We start from the raw sequence: 12,854 nt of genomic DNA on the forward strand, positions 1-12,854 counted from the left end.
GCCATTAATCCCTTTATAACTTCCTTCCTTAGCAGTCACCACACTGTTGTCCATGGCCATGAGTCCTTTTTACTTTTGGCTCAGTCCCTCAACCCCCAACTATTTTTAAGGTGTTTGTGACATCAAAATACTTAGAATTTGCCCTTCACTACTGCAGACCTGGAGGTCCTGCAGTCTGCTGTCCCAACAGACTCGCCAGGGCTCCTCGCATTGCCTGCACTGGACTTCATTGTCGGGGCGGGAAGTTCTCCTTGGGACTGGCCTCTTGGAAGTGCAGTTGGTCAGCCTCATGGGAAGTTCAGACCTTTCATGATGTCTCCATTTGGACTTGGATAACAGGGGTTGTCTCTTCTTCCCTAAAGTCAGGGGCATCATATTTCTTTCAAGGTTTCCCAGAAAAGGCTGGCTTAAGATCTTTATTCTCACTTATTTTTCCATTTCAGTTCTTCATTTGAATAGACTTCTGTTCTACTGAAGTGTTGAAAAGTGGCCAGATCAAACTTATTCTGCTCCTTCTCTGATAGTGTGTTGTATTAAAATGGAAGAAAACTTGCTCCATGATGCAGTCCGTACAAAATCAATGAGTTACATCTGCAGTAATCATTACCCACCTCAAAATATGAGCCTTTTATGTCAAAAATTTATTTTTAAGCCTTCATGCACCATCATTGAATTAGATTAGAATTTAATGCTGTGTGATATCATTGAACATAATCTTTTATTCTTATTTAAATTTAAGTTTGTTGCACAATCAGAAAATCCCACTCTTCTGGTCTGTCATATGTGTGCTATTATTTTAAGGTAATACGTGATTTTTTATCACTAAAGTATAAAGAGTTTTACCTTATCCTTTTTAATGCACAGGATTTTTTGTCACTTGTCTTCATTTTCACCCTAAGATTGATAAGGGCATTTCTAATTCATTGGGCATAGCATTTTACCACATAAAATCTGCAGTTTAAAGTAAGTATTAGGTATAGGTTTGGTTATATTTGTGCAGAATTGTAAATGTCTGAAGCATTTGTTATATTTTATAGCTGATCTTTTTCAAAGTAGTCCCTTTGGTTGGGGGTTTTGTGTCTAGATATTACCAGCATTCATATCTCATTTCACACTGACATGCATATTAGTTTCTAGGCAAAGAGAGAACAGACCTGCTTCTCTATCTCTTTTTTAAAATGAGGTAACTATTTTTGCAACTATTTTAACTACTTTTTTGTAGATGGAAGTGTTTATATAAATATGAGTTATAAATCTGATAAAATCTTAGATAATTCAGAAGTGATCACCAATGGAATGGAGACCCAAGATTATGGCCACCTGTGATGCTCATGTATATTCCAGTTTAGTAAAATTATGTACTCAACTAACATCATGTCTTCTTTCAAAATTAAGTATGCTGTTCTCCACAAAGTTGGGGATCAAGGGAACTGGTTGATTTTCTCACTTCCTACTGCAGAAGGAGTCTGTAATAATCAGATGACCATGTTCATTCTCCAATTTTTCCCCAATGAACTTGACTGCCTTTTTTTGTGATAAACACTTTTCCAGTCTATTCTCTTAGCAAGTTTCAAACCTTCAATACAGTATTATTCATTATAATCACCACCCTTTACATTATATACCTGTGATTTATTTTATAACAGAAATTTTGTACCTTTTTACCCCTTCACCCATTGAGTGACTTATTATATTGCTCACATCATATTACCACATAAAAAAAGAAGTCCAAACTAATCCCAATATTAATCTGTTTATTTTTCTGTTCTTTAATAATCAACAATTACTACTTATTAATTACTTGATGAATAACACATTAGATACTAAGAAATTAGAAAATTAAACTTTGTTTCCCAGTAATGATCAAAGCAATAAATATGCCTATAATATCATATCATTTTCTAAATTTTTATTTCATTCAAAATGAAACAAACATTTGAACTAGAGTGTTATAAAATTTGATATTCATAATATTTATATATTTAACTTCTTTGATGTTTTAAAATTGCCTTTTTATAAGTTTTGGTAGTATTTCTCTTGGTACATACTATGGAGTAGCTCATGGGAGAAGAATGAATAAAAGACATTTGAAGAACAGCTGAAGCAACTAAGATTTGAGGGGTTAGTGTTATAGAATGGGGTGAAGAGAAGTCATAGTTTAGGGCAGTTAACTGTTCTGGCCACTGTACCCTGAGAGTATTTGGCATTACTGGTTTTAGGGCATGGACCTAATAACCAAGATCTTTCCTTGGCAGAAAGCCAACACTAGTAGATTTATTTAAAAAACCCACGATCAGCCCTGGCTGGTGTTGCTCAGTGGATTGAGCGCGGGCCTGCGAACCACACGATCGCAGTTCGATTCCCTGTCAGGGCACATGCCTGGGTTGCAGGCCAGTTCCCAGCAGGGGACTCATGAGAGGCAACCATACATTGATATTTCTCTCCTTCCCTTCCCCTCTAAAAATAAATTTAAAAAAATTNCAAGATCTTTCCTTGGCAGAAAGCCAACACTAGTAGATTTATTAAAAAAACCCACGATCAGCCCTGGCTGGTGTAGCTCAGTGGATTGAACGCGGGCCTGCGAACCACACGATCGCAGTTCGATTCCCTGTCAGGGCACATGCCTGGGTTGCAGGCCAGTTCCTAGCAGGGGACTCATGAGAGGCAACCATACACTGATATTTCTCTCCTTCCCTTCCCCTCTAAAAATAAATTTAAAAAAATTTTTAAAAAAACCCCACGATCATATGGCTGGAAAATCAGTCCTGAAAGCTTATGATGAAAATATTCTGGTTATAAGAGGAGACTGGAGAAGTGAACCTCATAACTTTTGGCTATATACTTAAGACATTCACCAAAGTTCAGAGATATTTGAGTCGAATCCTAAAATGCTTATAAGAAAGCACAATTTATGGCAGTCTCTCCTTGCTGAGGAGTTAAGAGTTAGATACTAGAGAAGATGCCAGAGTGAACACAGGCTATGGGGCTCTGCAAGCAAGGACAAACCTAGCCATCTCTCAAATGTGTCCCTTACGCAAGTGGAGTGATAAATCCAACTTAATCTACATGGCAAAAGAAAGGGTAAACCTTCATTGGAGGAAGGTTGTTGCTTCATCTTTTTTATACAAAATGATGTTCTGCATTAAATAAAAAAATACATAATCAATTCGTCAGATTGGGCTATAAGACCAAAAACTAAAAGAAAAAAAAACATAGCCAAAGCAGATATTACAGTTACCAAACAAGAGTTCTGAAGTGACTATAAATAATAGGTTAAAAGTAAAGATTAAGAATATAGATAAAAATTCACCAGAGATTTAGCATATAATCTAAAAAATGAAATAAAATTTAAGAAATGAAAATAATAGCTGACAATAAATGAGATAAAACAAATACTAGATAGGAAGACAACATTAATGAATTGAAAATAGGGCAAGAGAAAACATAAACAAATATAGAGCAAAAAATGGAAAATATATAAAACAGTATAAAAAGCATGTAAGACAAATGAAAGTATCTAACACAATAATAATTGGAGTCAGGAGAAAGAATAAGGAAAGAAGGAAATAAAGCAATATTTGACAGGGTAATGCCTGAAATTTCAAAATTTGGGGAAGGGTTAAGGCTATGAGGATCCTAATAATTATTTTAAAATAACGCAATAGCTCAACACATCTTAGTTAAACTTTTGAAAACAAAAGACAGAAAGAAAATCTTAAAAGAGTTAAAGGAATTTTATACACATTATTTCCAAATGAGCAGCAAGAAAACTGACAACCGATACACAAGCCAACATGGTGAGAGCTAGGAGATCACAGAATGGTGTATTGCAAGGGCTGAATAAAACAACAGCCAAACCAGAGTTCTATACCCAGTGTGGGGAAACATCCTTCAATGCTGAAGGTATAAATAAGGCAGTTTATATATCACAAAATTGATAGTTCACTACTAGGGAACATAATAAAATACCAAGTTTATTTTAAAATCTTGCAAAATAGGGTTTAAAAAGGGAAGGAAAATAAATACCATCAGTAGGTTACCGTTGGATCACTATAACCTATCAGCATTCTCCCTTAAAAGAAAATCAGTTTTTAGCCATTCAGTGAGAATTAAGAAAAATATTTACATATGTGTGTATGCTTAATTTGTAAGGTTTTTGTGTCTATTCCTGTTTATTATTTTTAGCATATTTGAAAGACAGTATCATCTATGCATTGCAAAAATTCTATGTTCATTCTCTTACCTTTGGTATTTCCAAAGTTTGCCTTCCTTCTCTACTTATGGAATTTATGTTCAGTGTTCAATGGCAAGCTCAAAGATTATGCTTTCTACTAAATTTTATTCAATAAAATATTTCAACATGATTTTAATTACCACCTCTTTTCCAATTACTACCAAATTCTTTTTGAACTACAGACTCATTATGAGTTGCCTTTTGAAGATTTCTACTGAATTTCTACTTTTGGAACATTGGAAATTTTGATGAATGAACAGCAGTACCTTAATCTCCATATAATCTAAACTAAATACTATCCCCAACCAAACACTCCAACCATCTTGGGTCATGATTGTCAGTCCACACAAGTAATATTACAAAAAACTTCAGTAATAGTTGGCTCTTCCTTTACTCACATTTATTGAGGCATAAGGTATTGTCAGTTTTACTATTTAAAAAATCTCCTAAACTACATCACCTTTTCTATTGCTGTTGCCTAGTATGGCTGCCACATTTACTGAATTAATTTACAGTATTTGTAAGTTACTCTTAGTTTTTTCCCTTAACCATACTAGTTCAATTTCAAGTTCTGTAAGGCTACTGATTATGGTTTGTCTTTTTATCTATTCCTTGCTTATAGTAAATATTGCATTGGCTTTATTAGTAGGATTATTGAGTGAATGATTCAATTATACTGCTCAAATACATAGTATTACCTATATTATGTATATAGATTAAATCATAAATATATTTTGAGTTGTAGATATTCAAATACTCATATATAGTGTATGCAGATGTTACTGTTCTGTATTCAGCTGTAGCTGTATCTTAAAACATCTTCCACACCTGAAACATAAAATTTGTAAATATCACATACAAATTTTTGACAGAAAATTGACTTGGTTTTGCAAACACTATTTTTTTCAAAAGTGGCTCAGATAATATGTTTTAAATCTATTTTACACACATAAATTCTTAAACTGCTTTGGATGACTTGAGCCATTTTTTTAACGAAGTTTAATTAAAGAATAAACCATCCAAGACATGAGACCACATTAAGTAGCTAAGTTAGTTTTAAGAAGAAGTAATTCTTGCTATCACTTAGCTTAAATATATTACATTAGCACATTAGCCACAGCATGATTAAATATGAATGATATGTGAGATCAACTTAATGTATATCTATATCCATTTTCTACTTTATAAGTAAATACGAATTCCCAAAAGAATAATGAATGTTCTAACTACTTGTTTCCTTTCAAATCAGGTTCTTAAAAGAATACAGTGAGTTTAAGTGGAAACTCAGCCTTAAGAGAGGAAAGTGGTAGCTCAAAGTTGACTCTATTGATGAGTACATTCTATAGGAAATCACAGAGCAGATTTAATCTTTGAAGTTTGTTTTAAAAACCTATGTGGTTACAACTTGGATATGAGACTTGTCATTTTATTAATAATGAATGACGGGTTGTCACCACAAATGGAAAAATTTGAAACATTAGTGGTAAACAATCATGAAACAAAGCAAATGTCAACACTTAAAATTTAAGCACCACAACCCAACTAAGTGGGTTGCCCCACCTTGGTGAATGCCTAAGGCTCTGCCCCTTATAGCATAACAAGTACTTTAAGACAAAGAAATATGGCCCAAATGAAAAAAAAGGATCAAAACTCCAGGAAAAAAAAAACAGATCAAAACTCCAGAAAAAGAACTAAGCAATGTGGAGATATACCACCTATCAGATGCAGAGTCCAAAACACTTTTGTCAGGATGCTCACAGAAATGATTCAATACGGTCACAAATAAAAGTGAAAGTTATATAAAGTGAAATGAAAAAAAACTATACAGGGAACCGACAGTGAAGGGAAGGAAACCAGCACTCAAATCAACAATGTGGAACAAAAGGAAGAAATAAATATTCAATTGGAACAAAATGAAGAAATAAGAATTCAAAAAAAAATGAGAGGCTTAGGAATATCTGGGACAACTTTAAACATTCCAAAATCTCTGTCATAGAAGCTACAGAAAAAGAAAAAGAGCAAGGAATTGAAAACTGACTTGAAAAAATAATGAAGGAAAATTTCCCCCGTCTGGTGAAGGGAATAGACATGTAAGTCCAGGAAGCTCAGAGAATCCCTAAGAAGTTGGCTCCAAGGAGGAACACAACAAGAAACGTCGTAATTAAATTACTGAATACTAAATATAAGGAGAGAGTCTTAAAAGCAGCAAGAGAAAAGGAGTTACCTAAAAAGGAATTCCCATAGGCTATCAGCTGATTTCTCAAAAGAAACCTTACAGACAAGAAGGGGCTAGAAAGAAGTATTCAACGTCATGAAAGGCAATGACCTACATCCATGATTACTCCATCCAGCAAAGCTATCATTTAGAGTGGAAGGGTGGATAAAGTGCTTCCCAGATAAGGTCAACGTAAAGGAGTTCATCATCACCAAGCCCTTATAGGAAAGGTGAAAAGGACTTATCTAAGAAAAAAAAAACTATGAACATTAAAATGACAACAAACTCACACTTACCAACAACTGAACTTAAAATAAAACAAAAACAATCTAGGCAAACAACTAAAATAGGAACAGAATCACAGAAACGGAGATCACATGGAAGGTTATCCTCAGGGAGGAGGCAGGAGGAGAATAAGAGGAAAGGTACAGGAAATAAGAAGCGTAATTCATAGGCATAAAACAGAGAGGGAGAGGTTAAGAATAGTATAGGAAATGGAGGAGCCAAAGAACTTATATGCATGACCCATGGACATGAATTGAGGGGGGCAATGCTAGAGGGAGGGGAATGCAAGGCAGAGGGGGATATAAGGGAAAAAATGAGACAACTCTAGTGCCATAATCAATAAAATGCACTTAAAATTTTAAAAGGTAATTAGAGCTCTCCAGATAGCACTTATGAAAAGTGAGCATGGCAAAGTGAATATATGTTAATAGCAAATATTCATATTGATAAAGTTATGTATAAAATCTTCATTGTACATTATATATGCCTGCCATTCTTTGGAGGTCACGAGTATTTATGAACTGTGTATAACTGTTAGGCTTGTCTCCCTATCTTGTTACAAGTAACATATGGTTAATACTTTGAACATAATATAAACTATTTTCAATTTGAGTGCATTCCATGTAAAATTTTTTAGATTAAAATAAAAATCTTATGGGATATTTTTTTCTCTTTGGCTTCAACAAGACATCAGAAAGGTGTTAATACCTGGAGTACACCAGGGAGGGAAAGTTAGCTAAAATAACCTAAAAACTTTCTTAATTTTGCTTATAATATTTCCTGTTGACAAATAATGGTTCAAACTTTAACTTTAGAAAATCAAAGATGGAAACTGTCAGAAATATTTCAGTAACTGGAATGAGTCACTCAGCAGCCTCGGTTATCAAAGTGACATTTAAGATGAATTTCTGAGGCATGACCACAGCTAGCTATAGAGAAAAATAAAAACATTAGTTTGGTATCTACTTACATTCTGACACTTCTAAGAGTTTTTATCTGTAGCTATTTTCTTGGTATCCTGTTCTGATATACATATGATTTCCTGTCTATTGTGCTCAGATATTAATTCAAATAGAAGGTAACAATTTATAAACAGATAGAATAAATATAAAATAATGAAGTGACAAGAATTGAGGTTAATTTAAAAAAAGACATTGACCACTTAAGCAATTTGGACAGTCACTTTTGTCCTCAGGAACTGTGTAATAAATACAGTAAAAAAAGTCACATATTGGTATGTTTGAAGAAAATCAACTGGTTTTGTTTTTCCTTATTGATTTATCCTTTCTGTTGCTTGTCATAAAAAAAAAATACATTCCATTGTGGTATCCAGGTATTCTGAATTTATTCTTACTGACAAGTAATGCCAGGTAACTTTTATCTCATTGATTTTTCAGGGTGAAATCAGGAGTTATTACATAAAAATCATAATTACATATAGATGGGTGGGTAGATAAATAGACAAGAGAAGTCACTCATTTTTATGTTTATTTATTCATGTGACTATTCCACTCTTTTGCTCTGTCTCTCTCTGAGATACACAGACACACACACAAAAACACATACATACTTCACACATGGACATGGAAAGAACAGATATCGAGGACCAGAAGTTCATTGCAATTGCAGAACAACTGTGCCACAGCTTAAGCATATATATCCCCATTCAGGTATCACCCCACAAAAAATAATAGAGCTAGGATAGGTCCTGGTTATCTTTGATTATGTAGGATTCCTTTTTTCCTAACTTTAACTTTATTAGTGTTGGCACTGAATACAGTTTCAGTATAAACTACAACAAGGTTACAGGGAAATAAAGAAGGCTGTACTTAACAAAAGGTTGAGCATAAGAATCCTTTATAGGTTATATCCTCAGGTGAATTTTAATTGACTGAACTGGGTAAAACACTTGATTTGCAGAGAATATTTTTAAAACTCTGGGAAAGATACAATGACACCATTTTTGTATGATATAGTTTTCCGTTTTGAATTTGTTTTAATGGAATACAAATTTTAATTTCTTAGATCATGTCTCTTCTTTGCTCAAAACTTTGCAACAGCTGCATATTCTCTAAGTAAAAGCCTAAGTTAATCCATTGGCTAATAATATCTGATTTCTTTTCTATAAGCCCCCTGTCCTATGCTCATATTACCCCCAGCTGCTCCTGTTCATAGAACTTGATGAGCATGTTTCTACCTTAGGGTCTTCATTCCAGTTTTTATCTCTAAATTTTGCCCTAGACCACAGGTGGCAAACACGTGGGCCGAATCTGGCCCTCCACCTTGTTTTATATACAGCCCAGCACACTGTTCCTACCCAGCGGCAGCGCCGAGCTCCATGTCCCTAATTAAGGAGCAGTTACATTTATACAGTCCTAAAATTGCATTCAGCCCTTTGAAGGCAACCGCGAGGCTGATGTGGTCACCAGTGAAAATGAGCTCGACCCCCCTTCCCTAGATATTTGCTTCACTAGAACCTCCCTCTGTCTAAGTTTTGCTCTATTTCATTTTCTCTTCAGAATTCTCCATCAATCTATTTAATATTTTAATCTGCCCACCCACTTCTAGCATTACCCAAACCTTACACTCTTCTCTCTTTTTTCTTTAGTCCATCAACTTCTTATATCCTATACAATTTACCTATTTAGCAATTTGATGTTCACCATCTCTACATACAAAAATGTAAATCCCACTAAGTAAGGGTTCTTGGTCAGATTTGTGCAAAAAGCCTAAAAGAGTGCATGGTAACACCGAATGAATTAATTTTTATTTTAAAATTTATATAAAATAAAAAATGTATCTCAATACCTTATTGTGTAAACACTTACTTGCAAAAATATATAAAGTACAGAGATTTACAAAAATACTTTGTACTCCACCAAACTACGTTATACCCTACCTACAAAACTTAGCATGAATTTGACTGTGTAGTGCTATGTAAGCTGTACCAAACTTGGAAGTAATGATCTTTACTACTAATCTTCCATATTGATCTTGATACCTTTGGTCAAACTATCAATAAGCAATTGACAAGTGTCTGTCTCTTTAAATCAGGTGTTCAAAAGATTATGACAGTTAATCATGAATCACCTTAAAATTAGAACTTGATAAAGAAGTAATTAAATTTTGTTTTTAGAAAACTCTACAATTAAACAATGTTGAAGTAAGAAAATGACAAGAACATAATTTTACGGGGACCTCTCGTTCCACAGTCACCAAAGATGACTCAGACACAAGTCATATGCAGTTCCTGATTTGTTTATAAAATTTGATGAGAGAGAGACAGCAGGCATGAAATAGGAAATAATAAATAATTACTGCTTTATTGCCATATGTCCCACAGTAATGAAGGTTAAGAAAGCAATCAGAAACATACCACACCATGACCCTTCAGCTGCCCCTCTGTGTTTAAACTGTCTTAACACCAAGAACCGCATCTGTGGAAGGTGGAACATGCCTTCCATGGAATAATTCAGGTATTATCTTACCCTGTGGTGTAAATGTGTGACATTTGGAGTAAGGCTGAGAAAAGCATAGAGTGCATGTGAGTGTCCTGCTCAAACTCAAATATGGAAGAAACAGGAAAAAAAGGAAATAAAACATTATGTGTAAGAAGGGAGATCAAAGAGCGAAAAGCCAAAGAAGAAATACAGTCTTCTAGACTTGCTTTACACTCTAAAAACTGATAACCCCACCATTGTTTTTACCTATGGTCAGTTGCAAAACCTAGTTTGCATTTTTCTGTTAACACCAAACCTAGGAAATGGAGTTATTCCCCTGTATTACTCCAAATGCAATTGCAATATATGTAATTAATGCAAATCAAAACATACATACATTATAGAAAATAAAACTAAAGAATGTGTTATGAAAAGATGTTTCTCTACAAAGCTAATAGAACAGTCTCTAAACAGATGGGTTAAAATAAATAATAAATAATTACAGAAAAACTGAAAAGAAAAACTATTGTTATAAATTTAAAATGTATCTTAAAATATAATATAGAAGAGAATATACAATACAGTGAATTATTGTACATGAGATCTTGAATCCTTTACAGTTTACTTTTTGTCAAGAAATTATCTCCTTTTCCATAATTTTGCTAAACCTACACAAATGTACAAAGGACAAAATTTAACAAACTTATGTGGGAACAAAAGAGTAGAATTTTTTTAAGTGAGCTTACAAAGTAAGGTCTTTAGAGGATATGTGTTATAAGCAGCGCAGTGTGAAAAATAATGTGTTGCTCTTTATATAAGTGAAAATTCTTTACCACCCACCATGTCATTTTTGATACAGAATCATACTTTGCCTTGTTCTTTTGACTCAAAAATAACTATCCCCTGCGTTTGTTACAGTAATAAAGCTGATAATAATTTGCTCTTATAGTGTGCTTTTCTTGCAAGAGTTTAAGCACTTTAGAGCAAACTATTCCACTTGTCTTCATAAGAACCCTGCAAAGTAGGTATATATAGATAAATGGTCATAAAAGATAAATAAAGGAAAATAACCTGGGGAGCTGGGTCCATATTCATCTTGGTCATCTGAGCCAGAGAAATGGAGTCTGTATCACGGATATAGACTTAAAATTCCCCCAAGATTTCAATATTTTTTCCTGGATCTCTAAGGTAAATAGTGAATATTTTTATTGCTTGAATTTTTACCTTGACTTAAATTTAGATATATTGTCAATTTTTTTATCTAGTGATATATTACTCAAAGAATAAAAATACATTTTTGGGAATTTTTGGCACAGATAGTAAAAGTGTCCACCCTTAAAAATATAGGCTCATTTAGTGTATATATATATTTCCTAATTATAGTACATTTCATGTGTCAACTAAGGACACCAATCAATAGATATACCAAGCTAATGATTTTAGAAAGATTGCATTAAATATTTCCAAGGAACTCATGTGTTATAAGAACCCCATAGATAATGTCAAATCATGTCTAGAACTAGTAAATGACAAATGGTCAGTTTCTGTCCTTCTAAAAGAATAGTTAAAGATTAATTTCATTGACCCTAAAATGTGAGTTTGATTAATACATTTTGAAGCAAGAAAAATTAAGCTAAACTTTCTAGGATTTGAGACACAGTTAAATTTAGTCACAATTTCAAAACTTTAGGGAATATGTTCAAATATGAGAAAAAATCTAAGATTTAGTTGTATCTGCTAAATTATTTTATTTTGTGAGATATACAGTCTTATTGTTTGCCACTTATAACTTAAAATTTCAGCTAAATTAGTCATACATCTAATTTATATTAAAGAATGTTGAAAATGAGTGTTGAAAAATATATCATTTATAGCCAGCAAAGTTGACATTTCATTTATTTTTGCAAAAAATTAATAAGGTTATAAGGTTATTTTCACACTGGCAAAATGCAATGTGGTATTTGGTAAAATGCCACATACTGTTTTGCATATTTGACACTGCTGTAGCTCTCTGACAAAAGGACATTTCATTATACCCATACTGCCAACTCTGTAAATTCCAGTCAATGGTGAAAACAAACCCAGGGCTCATTGTGATAATATGGAATTGAGTGCAACTGTATTCTAAATTGCCAAGTAAAAAACAGTTGGAAAATATAGTAACATCAAAAGAACTGTATTTATTCCTTTTGGTATACAATCAACACTTTATTTAATATCTTAAATTATTTGCCCTTTGCCCATTCTTTCTTTTCTATTGTATTGTATTTCGGTTGTATCGTGGGTATTGGCAACCAATTTCTAATGTCACATGGAACAGCTAAACAGACAGATTAATGGATAGAGAGATAGAAAGACAGATGGTAGATAGATGATAAATAGATAGATAATAGACTTTCAGACAAATAAAGGATGAATACCAGTGGTGGGGGGAAGAAGGAGGTAGGAAGGAGAGAAGAAAGTACAAAATTCAATCTGAGAAACCATAGTAGAAAAAAGTGTATTATTCTCCTTATTTTATCAATTAGGAAGCTGAAACTCACTGAAATTAAGCGCATTGTTCCACATCACACCTTGGAATTTAATGGAGTCAGGTCTGTACGCTGATCCAGACAGCAGGAAGACTGATGAATAGGTTGGTATTTAGATTGTTGCCCACATTGAATATGAATAGAGATCA

The sequence above is a fragment of the Sturnira hondurensis genome, unplaced genomic scaffold (genome assembly GCF_014824575.4).
Source record: "Sturnira hondurensis isolate 20B ecotype Veracruz unplaced genomic scaffold, ASM1482457v3 Scaffold0021795, whole genome shotgun sequence".
In the NCBI taxonomy this organism is placed as follows: Eukaryota; Metazoa; Chordata; class Mammalia; order Chiroptera; family Phyllostomidae; genus Sturnira; species Sturnira hondurensis.